Here is a 19953-nt window from a genome sequence, read left to right as displayed (position 1 = left end):
GATGTAAAATTCTCTTTTTATAGAAAATCGGCACAAATCAAAACAATATTGTCTAATCCTCAATGAAATATAGTTATAAATAACTACTCTACATTCAAATAATATAGATCCTTTACCAAGCTATAAAGTCTTTTTTAACTTAAATCGCAGTAATAATTAGTTATCAAGAACTAATTTGAGAATCGTGATGGAATTAGAGTAGGAACGTTAGCGGTCAGCCGGAGTCTTAAAAAAAATGTAATCTTGTGTTTGGATAAAAAATCACTAAAGGCACTTATTTTTGACCTTCGTTCCATCAAGATCGAGCTATGACGTAAGAGTATTCGTGAGTACGATGAGGCTTTATATATTTAGTTTTTCATACCGATGATGACCTAATCCAGCCAAACCGATGTCCAGAGTTTGAGACTAACAATGACGATGAATGCGTATTTAATTGTCTGTCTTTAGAGAAATCTACGTATTAGAGTTTTCATGTGGCCTTGTAAGCGACCACGTTTCGGATCCGTAAGTCATCACTGGCTACACGCTGTTTGAAAACGATGGATAGAGCTATGTTAGGAGTATCTCTTCATGATCGAATTAGATACGAGGACATCTGTAGAAGAACGAGATCTACCGAAATAGCTCAACGAGTCGCGAAAATGAAGTAGCTCGGAGAACAGATGGACGTTGGAGTATCAAGGTGCTGGATTGGCGACCCTGCACCGGTAAACGCATTATTTGTCGGCCCCATAGAGGTGGACAGTTTAATTCAGAAAAATGACTATAGTTTTAAATAAATAATAAAATTAAGGCAATGAAATGTCAATATTAAATTTAATTTTATTATTTGTTAATAATGTGGAAAGTGACCCGGATGAAAAGTACCTACCTGGTGCCCTTCTCTGTATTTTTGATAACTTGCATGCAAAATTTCATGAAGATTGAGTAATGCAGGCATAATATAATAGGCGTAGAATTTTATTCTAAAATAACTATATCAGTGAGAATGTTGCGTGGGGTAGGGATCTGGCATGTCATCTATGTACAAGTAGTAATCATAACCTTGCTATGTTGTATACTGACTACTGGTAGGGTTGTGATTACAACTTAAATACTAAAAAAATTAAATTAATATCACTAATCTATACCTTGTCACATTAACTCTGTGTGGTTCGAGATGAGGTGAGTTACCTACATGTCGTTAATTGTTTTACTCTTAAGTTGACCAATAAAAAAATAAAAATAAAATTTTGGGCGAAAATATAGGAATACGCCAATGAATCAATTAAAGAAAGAAATTAAGCATGCTTTATTAAACACCAAGAAACACATACGAGTACAATAATTACTTATAACGACACAGAAATAAAAGTCGTACAATTGGCAGCAATCATCACGAAAAACCCAATACAATTAACTATGTAACAAAACCAGACTCAAATTAAAGCGAGAGAACTTTTTTTTACTTAGAAGTTATTTGTATTTATTTACACCAAATACTAAAAGAGACGACTTTCAATTTCTGTAAATGGCTGTGCAGATGATACTAGGCATGCACTGTAGCAACATCTGCACAGCCATTGACAGTATGTAGGTCTGTGTTACGGCGAGTGGGGCAAGGTTACTAGACAGGTGCTAGATGATTGGTTAATGGTGCAGTTGCTTGATACAATTTTCATTCTAACTCACTTCTAACTTTAATAATATTCATTATACTTCATGTACACTTGGCTGGTTAGAGCTAGTTTATTTGACGACTTTAATAGTGCAGTGGTTACTAGTTAGTATATTGTCATATAATTTCGTGTTTGATCGCTAACTAGTGCGATTTTTGAATTTATCTTATTCCCGTTAACAAAATAACTCATTCTTAAATTTTATTATTTGTATGGGTATAAATAAGTACAGGATTTCTTCTTTTCGTCCCTCTTTCACTCAGACGCTTTCTCATTTACAAAATTATGGGAGAAAACACGGGTGAAGTGCGAGTTAAACATCCGCAGTACCTTCGCCATACTATTATCAATCCCGTCTGGAGTTCTGATTCCCTGGGCTATGTTACTCTTAATTAACGAGGTAAAAATGTAAACTAATAATGCTAATGTGAAGGTATTTTTTGCAATATGGCGGATGTTCAAATCTGCACTGATTCCTCGATTCAGATAAATGATAACTGTATGTATTCGTTTCATGTTTATTTTCAACATTTATTCAAGGTTCAAATTTACAAAGTCATAGGAAGAACAAAATATAAGATATATATATATATAAGATAATTTGCGTTAGTTATTAAAACAATTAGCTAACTTAAAACTAACAATTAGTTAACTATTAAGTAATAGACAAATAAAAAGCTGGCCAATGTAACATACGTGTAGCGAACATTTATTGCAAAAGATTACAAAATATAAGAACAATTCAAACCAGTCTTATCAATAAAATCAATAAAATATGAGTAAACAATGATGAAACATAAGACAACAATGAATGAATGAGCACCTTCTCTTTTGTTCTATTAGATATATCGAGCCTTTAACACCGAATCAGACAGATCAGAAGTTTAACATAAGAAGGTTAATTTAAATATTTTGTAAAACTTCTTTTTGTACATTTTTGATTTGTAGGATACGCTGATTCAGCGAAATCTGATCGATAGGGATCGATTTTGCATCTCGTCTCGTGACTTTTCAGAAAATATTTAATCTGAGAAACTAATCGCCCTGTTTTCGCTTTAAGCTTTGAGTTTAAAAATGGGGCTTAGAGCGTTGTCATGTGAGGGTTAGTCAGAATTATCAGCAAATGTCCGCACTTATGTAATTTTCAAAAGTAATAACTAGCGGACCAAGCAGATGACCCTGCCTGATAGTAATTGAAAAACGATCGTCTCTAAACAGAGTAACACTTCGTAGGGCAACACGACCTACAACGTGCAGTCCTGTTTCCATCATCTAGGCGGCAGAAATAAGCAGCCGAGCACTGTCACAGAAAGCTCCTACTCTTGGAATAGGCGACGAATCAAATTAGCTTCGTTGCCACAGATGTTGAGCCAGCATTCATATGTTGCTAACCCGATCGGACCACATAATACTGCGGAGGCATTATAGATAAAATCTATTGCAACGGAGATAAGAACCCCTCCTTTGTGGAAGACACACACTAGAAAATCCTTAAAATGTTTTAAACATTTTTATCATCTATGGTCTACTTACATACATGTTAAGCCAGATCTTTTGTATGATAAACGAGATTACCGGCCTGACATGCTCTGTGCTTGTTATTGCGACATCTAAAAAACTTTGTTTGCCAAAGATTACTTAGTGTTTGAAAATCGAATATCTTTTGTAATATTGGATAGAAGCAGGCGTTACTTTGCGGAAATCCATGATATATTATCAAAATTAAGCTTAATTTGCTATACTCCGCGAAAAGCAGGAGAATCTGTGTGGTGTAATTTATAATTTCTTCAATCCTTATACCCCACACCAAACAGATCTTCTTGATAATATATCTTTTGTAAATCCAGACTTTTAGATTTAGAACACATGATGAAACGGAGGAATGATGAAAATCACTCAATCACTAGAAAACAAAAGTCGTCTAATAATGATTTTGTTGTATCAAAAATATCATTTAAAGCCAAAATAATGCGACAAGGTGTCTGTAGATTGCTTGCTACTTCACGGTTCGGAAACAGTGCTGGTGGCCAAGATTACTGGCCAGCCAGTCGATTCACTGGGACCAGGGTTTCCCCACCAAACTACGTATATAAACTTTGGCTAAGCGAAATTAATATATTATAAATTTTGACTAAAGTTAACCCAAGTACCTAAGAGAGATAGTGAAATTCATACTATAAAATATGTTTATTTCATGTAGGCCCCCTTTATAAGCTTGACATTTCAAGTCTGTCTATTTGTAAAATGTCTCTCCCACCGGTTCCATCTCTTTAGGCTAGGGCGCGTTTAGAATAAAGAAAGATTTGACTTTGAATATAAGTAATATAGGTATTATTAGGAATCTTATTTTCTGTGAAAGTCATGGCAGTGATAGTAACAAAAGCAAGAGTCACTTAAAAAGGGGTCGACAGAAACGAATGCAAAAACCGGGTTCTCCCGAGCAAAAACAGATTGGGGTCAGCGATCCATCAGCGGGGATTAGACACTCGGCTCCGGGTCCCGCTTCCTTGATTCCTTAATCCCGCAATCCTTGCTTTTTCTGCCCACGTCTTAGCAGGATGGACTAAAAAAAACTAAACTGACTTCTTCTACCTAGAAGAAGCTAGCAATAAAATCAGCAGTTCCAAATATGGGAAATATGGGCGTTTCCTAGGCTCAATGTTATCAAAGTAAAGTGATTTTTCGGCAGGATTTAATATTCGTCCCTGGCTAAATAATCCCTTGACTCAATTGCGAGTATGTAAATGTTCCTTGAACTCGTCACTAAAGTACAATAATATAGTATACAGAAATTGCTAATATTATGTTGTCAGCTATTCCGAGATACGAGATGGAGAGCCCAGGAAAACCGGTTTTAATGCAAGCTGTTTTGATGCCTCATATATAGCTTTGTATTCAGCTTAGCAAGAGTAAACAAGCAAAAGCTAAACAATAACAAACAACCAAAAATACACGAGTTATAACTTAAAAACAGGACAACTAACCGAACTAAGCGTAAAAGCTGGTTCATGTAACGCATAATAAGTTTTTGGGACCTCTTCCTAGAATAGACTATAGGCTAAAGATAGTTCATACAAAACTCATCTCTAGAACTATAGCAAAAAACACTAAAGTTGGATATCAAAAAAAGGAAGATATACCTTTAGTCGTTGAAGATGTGTAATAATATACTGGTAAATACGACGAAAAAGTTAAGGCAAGACCTGATTGGTATGCAAGTGATGACTAAGTTTGGATTGAATTAAAGGAATACAGACCAAGTGCAATGGCAATAAAGACTATTATAGAAAGAGATGTGTCCACGAAGCCATGTCACAGGATTGACAGGCTACATGTTCGGAAACCCTAAAGTAACCTTAAGTCAAGGCAGTTCAATATTCTTTACTGAGAATTCGATGCGCTCGCGGCATCGCAACTTTAATTGGATTTCGAAAATAAAACAATTTGCTTATCTGTGTGATGGATTATAATTTTCAAAAATTAAGATTCATTAGTCGCTACATGATCCATCCACGAACCGCATATCGGCATTATTGATGGATTAAGTTGCAATATACAACGTGTAAATGAAAACTGAAATAATACTTCAGATTCTATAGAGGTACATTATTTACTGCCTCTGAGACTTATCTGTGAAACTGAAACTCTAGTAGTTTTTTAAGTAAACCAGAAAGTAACCAGATACAGCCCTAACATCAAATGCAGAAGTAAAATCAAGTGACTCCTGTCCCTTTATTAGGTCGCGTCGCATAGCGTAGGTACTAAGCACGTGTCGGTCTTTTATCTTCAATAGGGTTGTCACCAGTAAACATGTAGAATGTTTTGAACTAGTTTGTACAGAATAATAAATATGCTTCTTTTGATTTAATATTTTTACAGGCTGATTCCTTTTTATATACTTATGCACCCTTCAACATTATTTCCCTTACACATTGTATAGTTCCCAAGTTTCATCTGAAATTATCATAGTAACAGTTTTATGGCGTTTGGCAAGCTTTGGAGGATTTATGCTTAATTTTACCTTTGAAGTTTCACATCCCTCAAGCCATTTATCCATAGAATCTTGGCCTTTCTATATTTGCATTGACTACCGTTATTTGCCTTCAACTTTTTGTTTGTTCTTGAACTTTGCGAATAACAAATTTCAACCAAAGAGCGTGGTTATACATTCTAAGCCATACTTGCATTTACAGACATTACACTGCCATTTCAGGTCATGCTCTAGTTGATCTTGGTGTAGTTAAGAATTTTTTTTTGAATTTACGAAATTTATATAGATATGATAATCTTTTGACATTCTTAATAATAATGATTATAATTAAAAACCTATATTTATTTTAAAATATGTTTTTAATAGAGACTTGATAAATGTATCTCTTTTTAGACTATTTGGTATACTGTGGAATTTTAGGTTTATATAACTGTTGATATCGCTATGAAATATTTAGCTGTCTAAAATATATTTTAGTATGCAATTACAAGATATAAAACGCTCATACATTTTTTTATTGTTTAAACAATTTGTAATAAAAGCCTGACGTTATGTTGTGAAAACATCATGGCCGCAAGAGGCTATATTTTATATTTGAGTGATGAAGTGCAATTTATTACTGTTATATACTCGAAGATGATCAGTATTTCAACACTGATGACCTTTAGGAGCAGTTACAATATGGCGCCCATCCGTCGGGTCATATTGCCTCTTCTTTGTACTGTTCACAATATGTACTTTATTCAATACTAGCGTACCTGGCGAACTACGGATTGCGTCGAGATTTCCAGAGTGACATTTCAGTATTTGCCATTGAAACCTTCCCTAGACTTCCACGAATAAATCAAGTCTTAAATTAGCCAAATCGGTTCAGCTGTTCACGATTTTTAGTGAGACTAACGAACATAGCATTTTATTTATATATATTTTATATATATTATATATATATATATATATTTTCATTATATTTATATATATATATATTACTGTCGGTAGGGTAGTAAATAGCCACGGCTGACCGTAAAGCCTCCCACCAGACCAGACCAGAGATCTGCCCCGGATCGAACTCGTGACCACAAATAAAAACCAGAGCGCTCACCGTCTCGCCAGGGACTCCGTCAAATCAATCTTTCTTCAATACACAAACTCAATACACACAAACTGTAAAACAAATAAACAATCACTAAATCATGTCAGCTGCACTGACTCTTACACAATGCAATCATCCCATTGTTGCCGAACAATATATGTGGGTTAAAGGATCAACTGCCAATAGCTTGTGCCCGCAGACTGGCCGGCAGGAAGGAGCAATTTACGAAACACAAGAACGTTCTGGCTTCGGGGTCAATTGGAAGTCGCGTTGCTCGTTGAGATCGATTTTGACGCCTAGATGATTACTTCATGAAGATTTGGGCTTTCTTTGATTGATTGATTGATTACTAAAGTGATTCCGCTGTCACCGATCCGCATTAAGGGGGATTGGAAATTTCATCTACGAAAATAGATATGAAATCACACACGGTCTTCACAGAAAAAGCTTAACAAGGGGAAGCCTACTAAGAAGGGTTCTGCACCGATACGATCAGCAGTATTTCTTCCAAGAAAGGAATTATCTTAAGTGCAAAAATAAGCCCTGTAAGAGAAAACGCATCTGGATAATTAGAGAAGCTACGCTAACTATTGCCCATCGAAAACATTGCATTTTTTGCACTGATATTTGTACCAACTTCATGTCTTAACATTTAAATTAAGAATGCAATATTTCGAATTACCATTCGCTATCTAATTAGTCATTCGCTATCTCGCTCTAGTTCATGGAATATCTCTGAAACAAATTATAAAGTTGCATTTTTGCGTTGCGTTAGCTGGTCATTAAAGATGGTGAACTTGACCGCATATTTGCGTCTACGCTTAACAAACTGAATAGAAACTATGCCTTGGTTGTCGTAAATCAAAAAATGTATGCCATAAGAAACTCTGAAGGTATGAGGTAGAAGCTTATAGTAGAATTTATTTCGTAGCATAACTCCATCAACTGTTAACGGATTAGCGAGATTATTTTTTTGTTCGAAAGGAGGCTTGTTCTAAAACTAACTGATGCCGGCGTTAATAACGTTTTTTTAAGAAAATCTGTAAGAACCGTTTATATTTCATGAGATAAAAAGTAGCATGCCTCTGTCCTTTCAATAACTCTATGCCAAAAATCAAGGGTATTGGTTCCTTATGTACGATGTAAAGAAAGGACAAACAGACATACAAACTAACTTTCGCATTTATAATATTCGTATGGAAAGTCCTCTTTAACTAGCCACGGCCAAAACATCCCACCAGACCAGACCAGAGAAAATTCAGAAAATATAAATCCCCTACCGGGAATCGAACCTCCTACTTAAATTCACAGCGCTCACCGTTGCGCCAGGGAGGTCTTCACATATACATTTAGTAGTATGTAGTTGCATATTTTTTCGCGACCGGAACCAAGTTATAGCACATAATATTCAAGCTGGATTTATGCAAAAACTTATCTACTTTTTAGTTGGTAAGTATAACATTAATTACAGAAGTCTGTATTTTTTTTAAATAAAATTCTATCTTGTAGATTTTATTAAACGCAAGTGCCTAATATTACTAGGTGATGAAGTTCGTTCATTCGAATAATGCGTGTTGCCAGTGTTCACTTACGGATCCAATACGTGGTACCGGTACGTTACTATGGGCCTCATAAGAAGGCTCAGAGTCACTCAGCGGGCGATAGAGATAGCTATGCTAGGAGATCAAAACAGAACTTAGCAGAACCATAGAAGAACTAAAGTTACCGACGTAGCTCAGCGAGTCGCAAAACTGAAGTGGCAATGGACAGGGCACATAGCTCGGAGAACCACATACCGGTAAACGCAGAGTGGGTCATGTGGGTCATCTGTCCCCCAACCAGGTGGACAGATGTGGACATCAGGCGAGTCGCTGGGAGCCGCTGAAGACAAGCGGCCCAGGACCGTGGAATGGGGAATTCCCTACAAAAGACCTATGTCAGCAGTGGACGTCAATTGGTTGAATTGAGGAATGTATTTTGTTGAATAAATCATTTGTAAAAAGATTTAACTCAAAATATTTAGATACAAAAGAAAACATCTTTCTTTCAATAAGCATTATTTTCAAAAAATATAATATCCCTAACTCCTAGTTAATATAATATAATTATTTATTAATGTAAGCGCTTGTGCGTACCGGCACGATGGGGTACGATGGGGCCTTAGATGGGGTTCGCTCGTTTAGAAGATGCCTATTCACTCTTGACTTCGAAGGAACCCAATATATAGGTATAGGGTAAGACGGGAGGTGAGAAAGCATTTCCAGATCTTTGTGGTGCGAAACGAAGACGGAAAGCGTTTTGTAAGACTCTATAGGATATCAACTACCAACATGAAGAGAAAAAGACAAATGAGTTTAACTCAGTCGGGCAGGAATAGGCAGGTGACATTAACGGGGACTAGACAAAAGTTTGATATACTCTCATTGTTTTATCTCACTTTATCTATTTCATCTCAGAGCATTGGCGTACGGAAATAATACAAAAAATGTTCTATTCTTCCTTTGACTATCGACTACTTTCTGCCGACTACCTTTTCTGGTGTACTAGATAGTCGGCAGATGGGAGTGCGGGGAATCCACGAATCTGTTAAAATTAAACCTAAACCTTAACGTATCGGTGTACAATAAATCCAAGGGTTTTTGGAAGATCCTCATCTGCAAGAGGCGCGGCTATTTTGACCGTCGTGAAAATCTGTCGTTAATTTAATTACAAGAGATATTTTTAGTTTTATGGTTTTTTGTAATTACGTCACTTAACATCACATTCATGCGCCAAACCGGTCGTAATATTCAACCACAGAATGACCGATTAAAATGTTAATGGCAAACTTTGATCGAACCTATTCTCTTGTTTATTTCTGTAGCAGAATGGTAATGGTCTAGTGGTTAATATTTCAGCCTCACTTTCGGGGGACCAAGTTCAACCCCTTCACGCACCACTAAATTTTGTAAGTGATAACGACTAAGACACCGGAAGGTATCCTGGCATCGTTCGAGTCCATACAGAACTGAAGTGTATCGACAATGCAGTCGTATTCAAAATTTGTTTTATTCATGTATACCTTATAACACAGGCACTTATCAAGCGTTCATACATTTAACATGTTAACACTAATGTTAGTGAAGGTGATAATTGCATTCGTTAACTTAAAACTCAGACGGGTTACAAACGCGCCTTGGTCTAAGAAGAGCCTACAACAAACAGCCAGGTTTTTTTTGTTTTCACCATATCTAGTGTTGCCCAAATGCAAGAACAAGACGAGACTTAGCCAGTCTTGGTCTTGGTCTTGCGTTAATACACCTGGTCTTGGTCTTGGTCTTGGTCTTGCGCTCCCAGTCTTGGTCTTGGTCTTGGTCTTGCAGCAAGAGTCTTGCAAGTCTTGCAATTACCTATTAGTCTATTACTATTTATTAAAGTTTACTTTAAATCTTAGAAAAACGTATTAGAATTGGAACATTGTGAGCTTGAATTAACATAGCCATAGTAAAGATCAAGCAGATTAATAAATAACTGAAGATTTGATAAGAAATTCGAAAAATCAACTGACCTATATGTCGTTTTCCATGGAAGTAACTGTTTCTTAATAAACATTTATGATTTATAAGCTTACATTTGCTAAAACAACTTGTAAAAACTTAAGAAATATAATGACTAAATGTACAATAATAGTACCTAAGTAATTAGTTTAAAACCATATAAGTAATCAATATTATAATTACTTACTAGAATGAATTATTATGACATCTACTACCTATCCTCACCATTTTATCCTAATCATAATACTACTTGCGTGATCAGTATAATGTATTCATTTTCATTCTAAGCACTCTGAAACTTATTTATTCTTTGGAACACCTGTAGGTACTCTTAAAATTCGAAATTATTTTGCATGAATAGTGTCAAATGTTATGATTTCGGCGCGGCGGCAACGATTGTTTTAGATTTCAAAAGAAGCCGCCGGCGCGTGTATCATAACCATGTACTTCCGAAAAGCGGCAAATTTCTTTGAGAAGTAAGTACAAAACCTTTGATGCCGCATTATCAAAGTGCCGATGGTTAAAACATAACTATGCATGCACTCAGTTTGATTTTAATAGATATTTTTTTATTCGCTATGTTTATGGTATTAGTCGTAATGCGCATAGGTCCAGTTTTTCATATTCTTTGATATAGTTTTTTGCGCCTCATAGAATTCCTAAGCGTACCTACCTACCTATACACCGAACTGTTACACCTAACTACTCCGTGAAATAGCGCTAAGTCCTAGCTGCAAGACGCAAGAGTCTTGCAGGCTATGTCTTGTTCTTGCTCAAGTCTTGCACGGTCAGTCTTGGTCTTGGTCTTGCTAAAAATACGCGGTCTTGTTCTTGGTCTTGGTCTTGCAAAAACGCAAGAACAAGACCAAGACTGCAAGACCAAGACTGAATTTGGGCAACACTAACCATATCACAGTCGAGTTCATGTTTAGTCATGTAGTTATTCTTAATATTATAATAGGATTTTTCTATGAGCAATATTTATATCAAAATACCCACCAACTCAATGTTATGAAAATTGGTTGTTCATCAAATATAATTTTAATTGTTTCTTGAAAACTATTTAAACGATTTAAATAATATTTATTAGCGTAATTATTTGTAAAAATCCTAATCAATATAATAAAATATCTGGCCAATATGAATTTATAGTTATCACTTTATAAAATTACTGTAACAAAATAACTGTAAAGTAAGTTTGCCATTAAATAAATCAATAAACATAAGTTATGTGCGTTTTATTTTAAGCAATTCATTTATATCACTAGCTTTGACAGTAGGATAACATCGTCAGGGAACCTTAATACCTATAAGTTCTCCATAATGTGTCAGAGGTTTGTGAAATCTACAAATACGCACTTGGCCCTCATCATTCCGGAAGGCGGGTAATATATAGGTTTATGATGAAGCTTATTCAGCAAATTCATGATCTAAATTGACAATTCCATAAATGTTTTTAGGAACGTGGTGAGTGGAAATCCCTCTTTTCTATTTAAAAAGACTTTTCTATTTTCGTAAATATATTTGCTTTTCGACCTAGGTTCAGCAGTGGATATGGGCATATCCGTTAACATGGTTAAGAGAATGGCTTAAAACCTATTTTTTTAGGCCCAGAATTTGTTGTAGTCACGATATAATTACGGGTGACGTAGCGAACGGTGGCAAAAATTTATTTAATCTCGTTAAATTGACCTCGAACAGTCTGATCATTCGTAACTGCTCCTTCCGGTCTGCCTGTTTGCGAGCACGAGCTATTGGCAGTTAATTCTTTAACCAACTTATAATGTTCGGCGACAATAGGATGATTGCGCTGTTGTCCACTTTAACGTACAAAGGGAATTACAGACTGTGAACTTTTATTTATAGTTTTCGATATAAGACGTATCCTATTTCTTTATTCCAATACAAGTTAGCCCTTGGCGGCAATCTCACCCGGTGTTAAGTGATAATGCAGTTTAAGATGGTAGCGGGTTAACCTATAAGGGAGTTTGGCAGTTATATTTAATCCATAACTTTATTCATAAAATATAAATCTGATATAAATCATTCATATTTTAAAAAGTTATAGAGTTGAGCCACAAAATGCCAAAAAGACTTTTTTAATCCGAATAATAGTTTCTGAGATAGTCGCGTTCAAACAAGAGGAAAAAAATCGCTTTAGCTTTATAATTATGTAACATAAATATAGATACTTTTTTAAATAAATGTTACCGGTGATCCTAGAGCGGGCAGTTACCTTGGCCAACGAATTAGTTTGGCCATTCAAAGGGCCAATGCTGCCAGCATCTTAGGAACTGTGCCCGCTGCGGTGGTTTCGAGGACGTTTTAGATTTTATTTAGTTTTAAAAAGTTTATTTTAGGTTAAACAATTATTTTAAAGAATAAATAAATAAGTACATAATGTTACAAGAATTTATAAATTGAAACGATTTATTATTTTGCATAAAGTTTACGATAGTTTATCAGAAAATAATATTAAATGGCCTCAACTTTACATCTAGCCACAAAATAAACTTGTTTAGGAACATAGCCTATCTTAACAGATTGTAGTGAAGACAAGTTTTCTTAATTCAGACAACCTGTTCACGATGTGCAAGCACTTGCGAGATTTAACCTTAGGTTCTTCGTTTATAACCTTGAATTCGAAGATGGTTTATTCTTGTTTTTTGTACACTGAATCAAAAGAGACCTAGCTTATGCCCGCGACTTAGTCTGCGTGGACTTCAGAATTGGGTCTAAAGCTTCGCTCGTTAACAATTTTAAATTTTTCCTCGGGAACTACTTAAGGAATCGGGATAAAAGGTAGGAAATTTCGTCCAAATCCGTTCAGCTTTTTTGCGTGATTGAGTAACAAATATACCTTTCACATATAATTTATAATATTAAGGATTTTAATGATCTTTCATTAAAGTTAGGTTAGTTATAAATGTTAAAGTCGAAAGAAATGAACGTGAATGACTTCGGTATAGCTTTTTATCACGCTCTAACATAATATGAACTGAATAACACTTAATAACCCACATTATTCCACGTTATTTGTAAGACACAAACATCTGTAAGCCTAACTTGAGTGACGTGCACTTCATATGCACAAAAGCACCCTAAAATGTGTTGATAACTCATAAAGGGGAAGGATTGTATGCCACCTTCTTTCTTCATGCATACCTTGGTCAAAGACCCTGTGCACGCCACTGAGTGCATGTTAGTAGTCCTTTACAGCCAAAAACAATTATTGCAAGTTTACTATGGATGATAGATTCCATAATAATTTTAATAGGCCTATTAAAACTGATTCCTTAATTTTTTCCCGTTATTGTAAGGCAAAAACTACATTCGAAAATTTAAAATTGAAGCTACGAGGATTCAAAACGTGCCCGGGTCTGAGAAGAAGACGTTCAGATTTCTATTTTTATAGTTGAGAGATTAAAGATTCAAAAATGGAAGAATAATTTATTTATGAAATCCATGTTAGTAGATATCTCCGTCACATAGTCTATCACTTTAAAGTAACTTAGGTACTAATTCGTATTCTTAGAAATGTTTGTAAAAACGTGTAAAAACTGCTGCATTATTAGCTTCACATTTTTTACGGTTATTCACAAGACGGCCTTGTGATTTGGTATTTAATGGAAAGATCGTGACTATCATTTTCTGTAATGTCATCTTTTAGAAGTTTCCCGCAAATCGATTAATCCATTGAATATCAATCGTGGTTCAAATCGTCGTGTTATTTCCGATTCGTCATTGAAAGTAGATCGTATACTCATCGTAAAGGCTTTGTTGTTTCACATGTTTACCAGACTGATATTGTTAACAGAGTATACATTTATGTGTGGATGTCACTGTTGAACTTATTCGTGAAAGTCATAATAAATTATTTTGAAATGTTCTCAAAAGAAATAAGTGCTCTCCTTACTAATATAATAAAGAGTTTCAAGTAATGGAGTTTTTTTTTTTGTGATTATGCATTTTTATCCAGAATTGAAAACGACTATATTATTACCCAAAATAACTTATATAAAACAAGATTTAAATAATAATAATAATAATTCAATACCTGTCATGGGTAGACTGTACTTATATACATACATGACATGACATGACAGGTGTGTGTATAAATGAGACCAAACGTAACGAGTTTGTCAAATATGTAAAATTCGATTATATCATATCACACGCTATAAAGGCCATTGCCGCTCTATTCAATTCTCGAAATTAGTGAACACCTACTACTATTTTGTGAAATTCAAATTCAAAATTCAAGATCTATGACTTTGTAACCAGTTTTTTCTTTATTTTTAAGGTACAAGTAACTATATCTGGTTGGAGGCTGCTGTCGTGGCTAGTAACCACCCAAGCGATTTAGCGTTCTGGTACGATGTCGCGTAGAAATCGTCGGTAAAAGGTTAGCCCGTTAAACATCTTAGGGTGCATCATAACTAACCAGCAGTTGAGATTGCAGTCAAGCGCTAACTTGAAGTAGAATAAAAAAATCTAAAATTCTCGTGTCAGTGTTCGGACACACGCGCCTTCAAAACGGCTTAACAGATAATTATGAATCTTTTTTTTTGCATATTCGCCTGATCTGAGAATTGGTCGAAATCTAGTTTCAACCCCCAGGCGATAAGGGTCCACCCCAAAAATTTATTTTTACTTTTTGGACAAAGGTTTTTATAATATTTTTTTTATATGATCTAGTATCCCAAAAACCCAAAACAAGCGCGGACAAAGTTGCGAGCAACAGCTAGTATTATATGGTTACAACTATATTGTAGCCCTTCTTTACTTTTCTACAAAAATTTAAAGTTAAGAATTTCAGTTTTCGGTATTAAAGTTCACCTAAAATGGTAGTTTTTTTCAACTTTTGTTTTTATCTTGAATTACACAAACTCTACTTTATTAAATAGTTAACTTTTCAATATATCGTTTTGATATGCATGAACAAGTGTGCCGATAAAAATAAAATCTTAACTATTTGTTATTTGACTGGGCAACATAATACGATTATTTAATCTTAAACGTCATTAAAGTTAAGCGACACTGTTTTAAGTGTATTGTAGTGTAACTCAATTAGTAATCATTGACAAATCTGAAATTCTATCTTCATTTCGAATATTATATAGGTTTCGGTTTATATAGGTCCACTGTATGAGCATTTATGCATCGAGGACAGAATAGCAGAAGTCAAGAATCTTGCAAGAAACTCAACAGCTTCTCGTGTTTATTAATATTTCACAATGTAACACTCATTGTTCTATCTTGTGCGGAATAAAGCGGAGCCGACTGCTCCCAAGCAACTTTTTTATTATGAAACTTATGACTTGTATAGTACCTACGTAACCTTGCTGTATAATTGGGTATGAATTCATCAATGTCGACTGTTAGTAGACACCACACTAGACAAGAGGTTCCTCGAGTCAGCGCTGGTTCCTCCGTCTTCAACCTTCGACAATTCCCATTCCCTTTATATTATCAAATATCAGTCTATAAGCGCAATGCAAAAATGCGCTTCACAATTACCAAAGGTAGGTCTAAATATAAATAATAACGGGGTTTATTCAATGCTAAAATCCAAAATATGTGCACACAACTTAGAATTAGAAACACTTAAAAATAATATTATACATATACATACACATAAATAATTTATAATCCCTAAAGTTACGTGGAATAGTGGTTAATAACTAGATTTTTAATACAAATTTTATCTTGCTTCCACGGATTTCGTATCTACGACGTGTATCCTTCCGTAAGAAAACTTCTAACAGCCTTGTCTCGAGTCCTTTGCCGTTTGTCAAAGATATGAAAAGGTATATATTTATATTATTGCAAATAATAAAATCAATAAACCGCGCTGATTACGTGATGAAATACAATTTTCGAAATGATGAACTGATTTCGCGACGATCGTACCGAATCGATTTCTCAACGAAAACAAATTCAAGGTAAAAATTACACACCAATGTAAGTGACGATGGTATAGTTTCAATAGCATCGATGGTTCAGTATATTACTGCCTTTTTAAATACTTAGGTATTATATATCTACCTACTGACGATGATGCAAAACTACGTTAGAGCATGCCGGCATAGAAGATACCTAATAACCCTTGATTTAAAGGTACTCATATTAAACATATTAACTTAAACAAAAGTACCGTAAAGAATTATCAGCAGTGAACGCAGGAAATTCATGAACTTTTAGACCCCAAGGCCGTAACAGGCCTTTTATACCTTCGGTACGAGCTTCTATAATTGCGCCGTTATGAAAAATGTTCTAACCTCACTCTGCATAAAAAATAAATAGGGCAATGCAATGTTGCCAATTGTCTCTACTCTAAATCTCTAAACTAAGCTTATTTCACTAGTCTACTAGTCACTATGTTTCCCCTGGAAAGAGATAGAACTTCTGTTAGATCTGCCAATTTGATTCAGTTTAGAGATTTTTTTACTACTCGCCTAATTATTGGCAATAAAAATAAAATCTACAAAAGCTAACTACCACACCATACACCTACTTCCATATGAAGTAACGGAATCTCTGCTAGAGAACCGATTCACGTTGATTTAATAGTAAGTGTTTACTAAGTCAATTGAATAAATAAAGAACAATGAATACATAAGCACGCACTCCGAAACGCTCTCTCTCTCTCACTCACTCACGCACACTACACAAGTTTGCGGGCTCGCTTGAAAAAATTGGGATTCGAACTCGGGCCCTCGAAAGTGATGTCGAGCTGCTACCCACTGAGCTATCACCGCTTCAATGAAATAAAATTTATTATTCTGGTCTGGTATAATCAAGGACTCGTTTTCGAAGAGGCATAAAATACTAGTTTCGGTCGTGGACCCATAAGAGTTATAAATAAAAATCAAATAAAAAAAAATAAGGATCAAGAATTTTCGGCTTGGGTTAGTTGGAAATAATTTTATTTAACGGAAATTAATATGGTTGATGGGATTACATCAATTTTAATATTCCTATAATATTGCTAGCAGTTGCACGTCAATGTTATAGACGATTGATACAGGTTTGGTTTTATACAAAACTGAATTTTTGGAAGAACAAACAAACAAATCCTATTAGCGTTCAGAGTTGGTACTCTGCAAAAAGGTAACCTCAATCAATTAATAAATGCATAATGTAGACGCGGCGAAACAAAAATAATATGCCAAATAGCTGTAGGATTGAAATACCAAACTTTTTTGTATAAAAAACCTCTCGATACCTACAATTATGGAACGGATGTCTTCGATTTAGGATTCAAGTCGCACGACAAAACATCCACTTAAACGCAAATATGGCGCCACGGAATCGATAAGGGGCTTGGGGTTTATCTTTTATGGCGTTTCGAAAAATGCTTTAAGACAAATATTTATATTAATTATAGTGACTCAGTGAAACGAATAGGTTTTAAAACAAAAAATTACCTACCAGAATATAATAACCGAGCAGCGATTTTTAGTGGAATTTAGTTTCATAGCAACAGAAAAGACGATCTTCAAAATTTTTGAAATTCTTCCTGGCTCAATCAAAATTTCAAAAAAACCGAACCAACCGGCATTGTGCCTGTACAAAACTTGCCCCACATGCTACAAAGTACCGAAAACAAAATAAAAAACCTGCTTTATTTCCGCGACTTATCGGGTGGTCATCTTACGAGAAGCCGTCATCCTTGAGCTAAAATGTCAGATGCATAGTTTAGTATGCATATAAATTATAAACACATTACTGTATCCACGTTCCACGTTGCTCTATGATCACTAAGTTTAATCCTCGCATATAAAAACATGATAGTAAAATCATATGATCATTTATCATACCAAGACAGGACATTACCGTTTAGGCTCGGTATTGTAGCAACGCTATCAACTATAAAATCTTAAACTTACTCTTAACGTTCCTTTCTAACTTCTTAACATAATCATAACATTGTGAGTAACGTGATTATTGTTTTAAGGTATTTAATTAGGTCCTGCTTATTATTTAAAACCGATTCGACACAGTAATTGTAGATCTATCATCTCATTTCAGTAATTGTAGATTAAGGCACTAGAAGGAAGATAGATAATATCAGAATTATAGAGCAAAAATTAAATTGGGCCCAGCTTTGACCCCTGCGTTACACCCATTAAGGCTAGTGATCCTAGTGACTCGAAGGCAACGAACTTATTTCTAAGAGCGTTGTTCTTACCTCTATAATAAGACAAGGTTACCTCATAGTCAAGAAATTTATATGTAACAATAACAAGACACGCTTCATCGGTGGACGTCACAAAAAAGTATTCATAACTGACCTGCATTGTGTCAGTGACAACACTTAAGACAAAAAAACACAATAGATAAAATGCCATCAGACAACACCTGAAAAGCTTTACCATTCAAGGGGATCCCGAACTAATCATATAGGTCATTATATCCCAAGCTTTTTGGAAAAGGCCAAGGTATTGAGACCTTGGCCTTGATTATTTCTGCATATGTTTTTAAATTTAATAGATGGCCAACATTCCTCAAAGTTATAGCAGCATATTGATTGAAAAGTCTCAGTTTCTAATTACAGGATTTAATTCCATTTAAAAAAAAAAGAATACTGATATTGTAGGGTATTAGATCAGAAAGTGTATTAGGAACTTTAGGATACGCAATATGCGATCTTATTGTATGGTTATCAGACTGACCGGAGGTTTAGGTCATTTAATAATTTGAGGAGCCCCTTTCGATATTCAATTTTAGCGTTACTTTCAATCAGCGCTAGGTTGTTGTCATTAATACAAAATAAGGAGCTCGATTCCCGTAAAGACAAGATACGAACGGCAAATTTATGTAGATAGCTGTTTATATTTACAAGAAGATTTACATTCAACACAACATTCAGTTTTCATTTTACAGATGAATTCATCGTATACCTAAGTGTTGTGAACTATGGAGTTGAAGAATTTTTTTTTGCATTTTAACACAGTAGACTTTCGTCTTAAGACAGACTTTCGGCTGGAAGGTGTAGGGAGTTTTTAATTTTGATTGAATTACAAAATTTAATGCAATATAAAAAAAATCACTTTTCAATGCAAAAATTCCTATATACTAACATTTATTTTTTGGTTTAAGGCAAAGTTTTTGCTGAATTCTGAAAGAAGTCTGATTTATTTTTGTGAAGATTTATAAGAAGATTATTATAAGTATAGATGATTACATAAAAGTACAATAAATTGTACTTCACTGTAGTAAAGTAAAGTAACACCATTAAAAATAATCAAGAACGCATCGACAACATTAAGTTACTCGAAGTACTAGTACTTTATTTAAAGCTTCGCTTACCAGTAGTGCAATCCCATCAAATTTCAAAACACCTCCAACACAGATATTTGTTCAATAAACGTTATTAACATCCTTTCATAAAATCATACACTGTTGAATTCCACGCAATAGGGTCCCCACGAGAATACCGCGAAATCACGAATAAATCTTAATTTATTTACAAAAATAAAGTCTAAACATAATTTAAAAATAGCTTCGCAGCTCAAATCACAGATGCGGTTCGCTTTTTATGCTAATGTTGTTTCATACTTGTCACAGAAATCCAAGTTAGCTGCTTGTTTTTTAAAGCCAACTGTTTCGATAATTGTATTTTTAGCGCAAGGTAGCGACACTCCTCCTGCGATTTGTTTCGGTCACTGA

The 19953-nt window shown here is 34.8% G+C and overlaps 1 protein-coding gene across 2 annotated transcripts in view; it reads right to left on the bottom strand.

The window, feature by feature from the left end:
- Nucleotides 1-19953, bottom strand: part of LOC120625129 (torso-like protein) — a 75896-nt gene extending 55943 nt beyond the window's left edge. For both annotated transcript variants that reach the window (XM_039892070.1, XM_039892069.1), the window contains exon 1: nucleotides 19594-19953. The gene's annotated coding sequence lies outside the window, so the exon portion shown is untranslated. The remainder of the gene's footprint in view (nucleotides 1-19593) is intronic.

Source organism: Pararge aegeria, chromosome 7 (assembly GCF_905163445.1).
Source record: "Pararge aegeria chromosome 7, ilParAegt1.1, whole genome shotgun sequence".
Taxonomy (NCBI): Eukaryota; Metazoa; Arthropoda; class Insecta; order Lepidoptera; family Nymphalidae; genus Pararge; species Pararge aegeria.
Note: the sequence above shows the minus strand (reverse complement) of the source record. Positions and strands in the feature narration are given on the sequence as shown.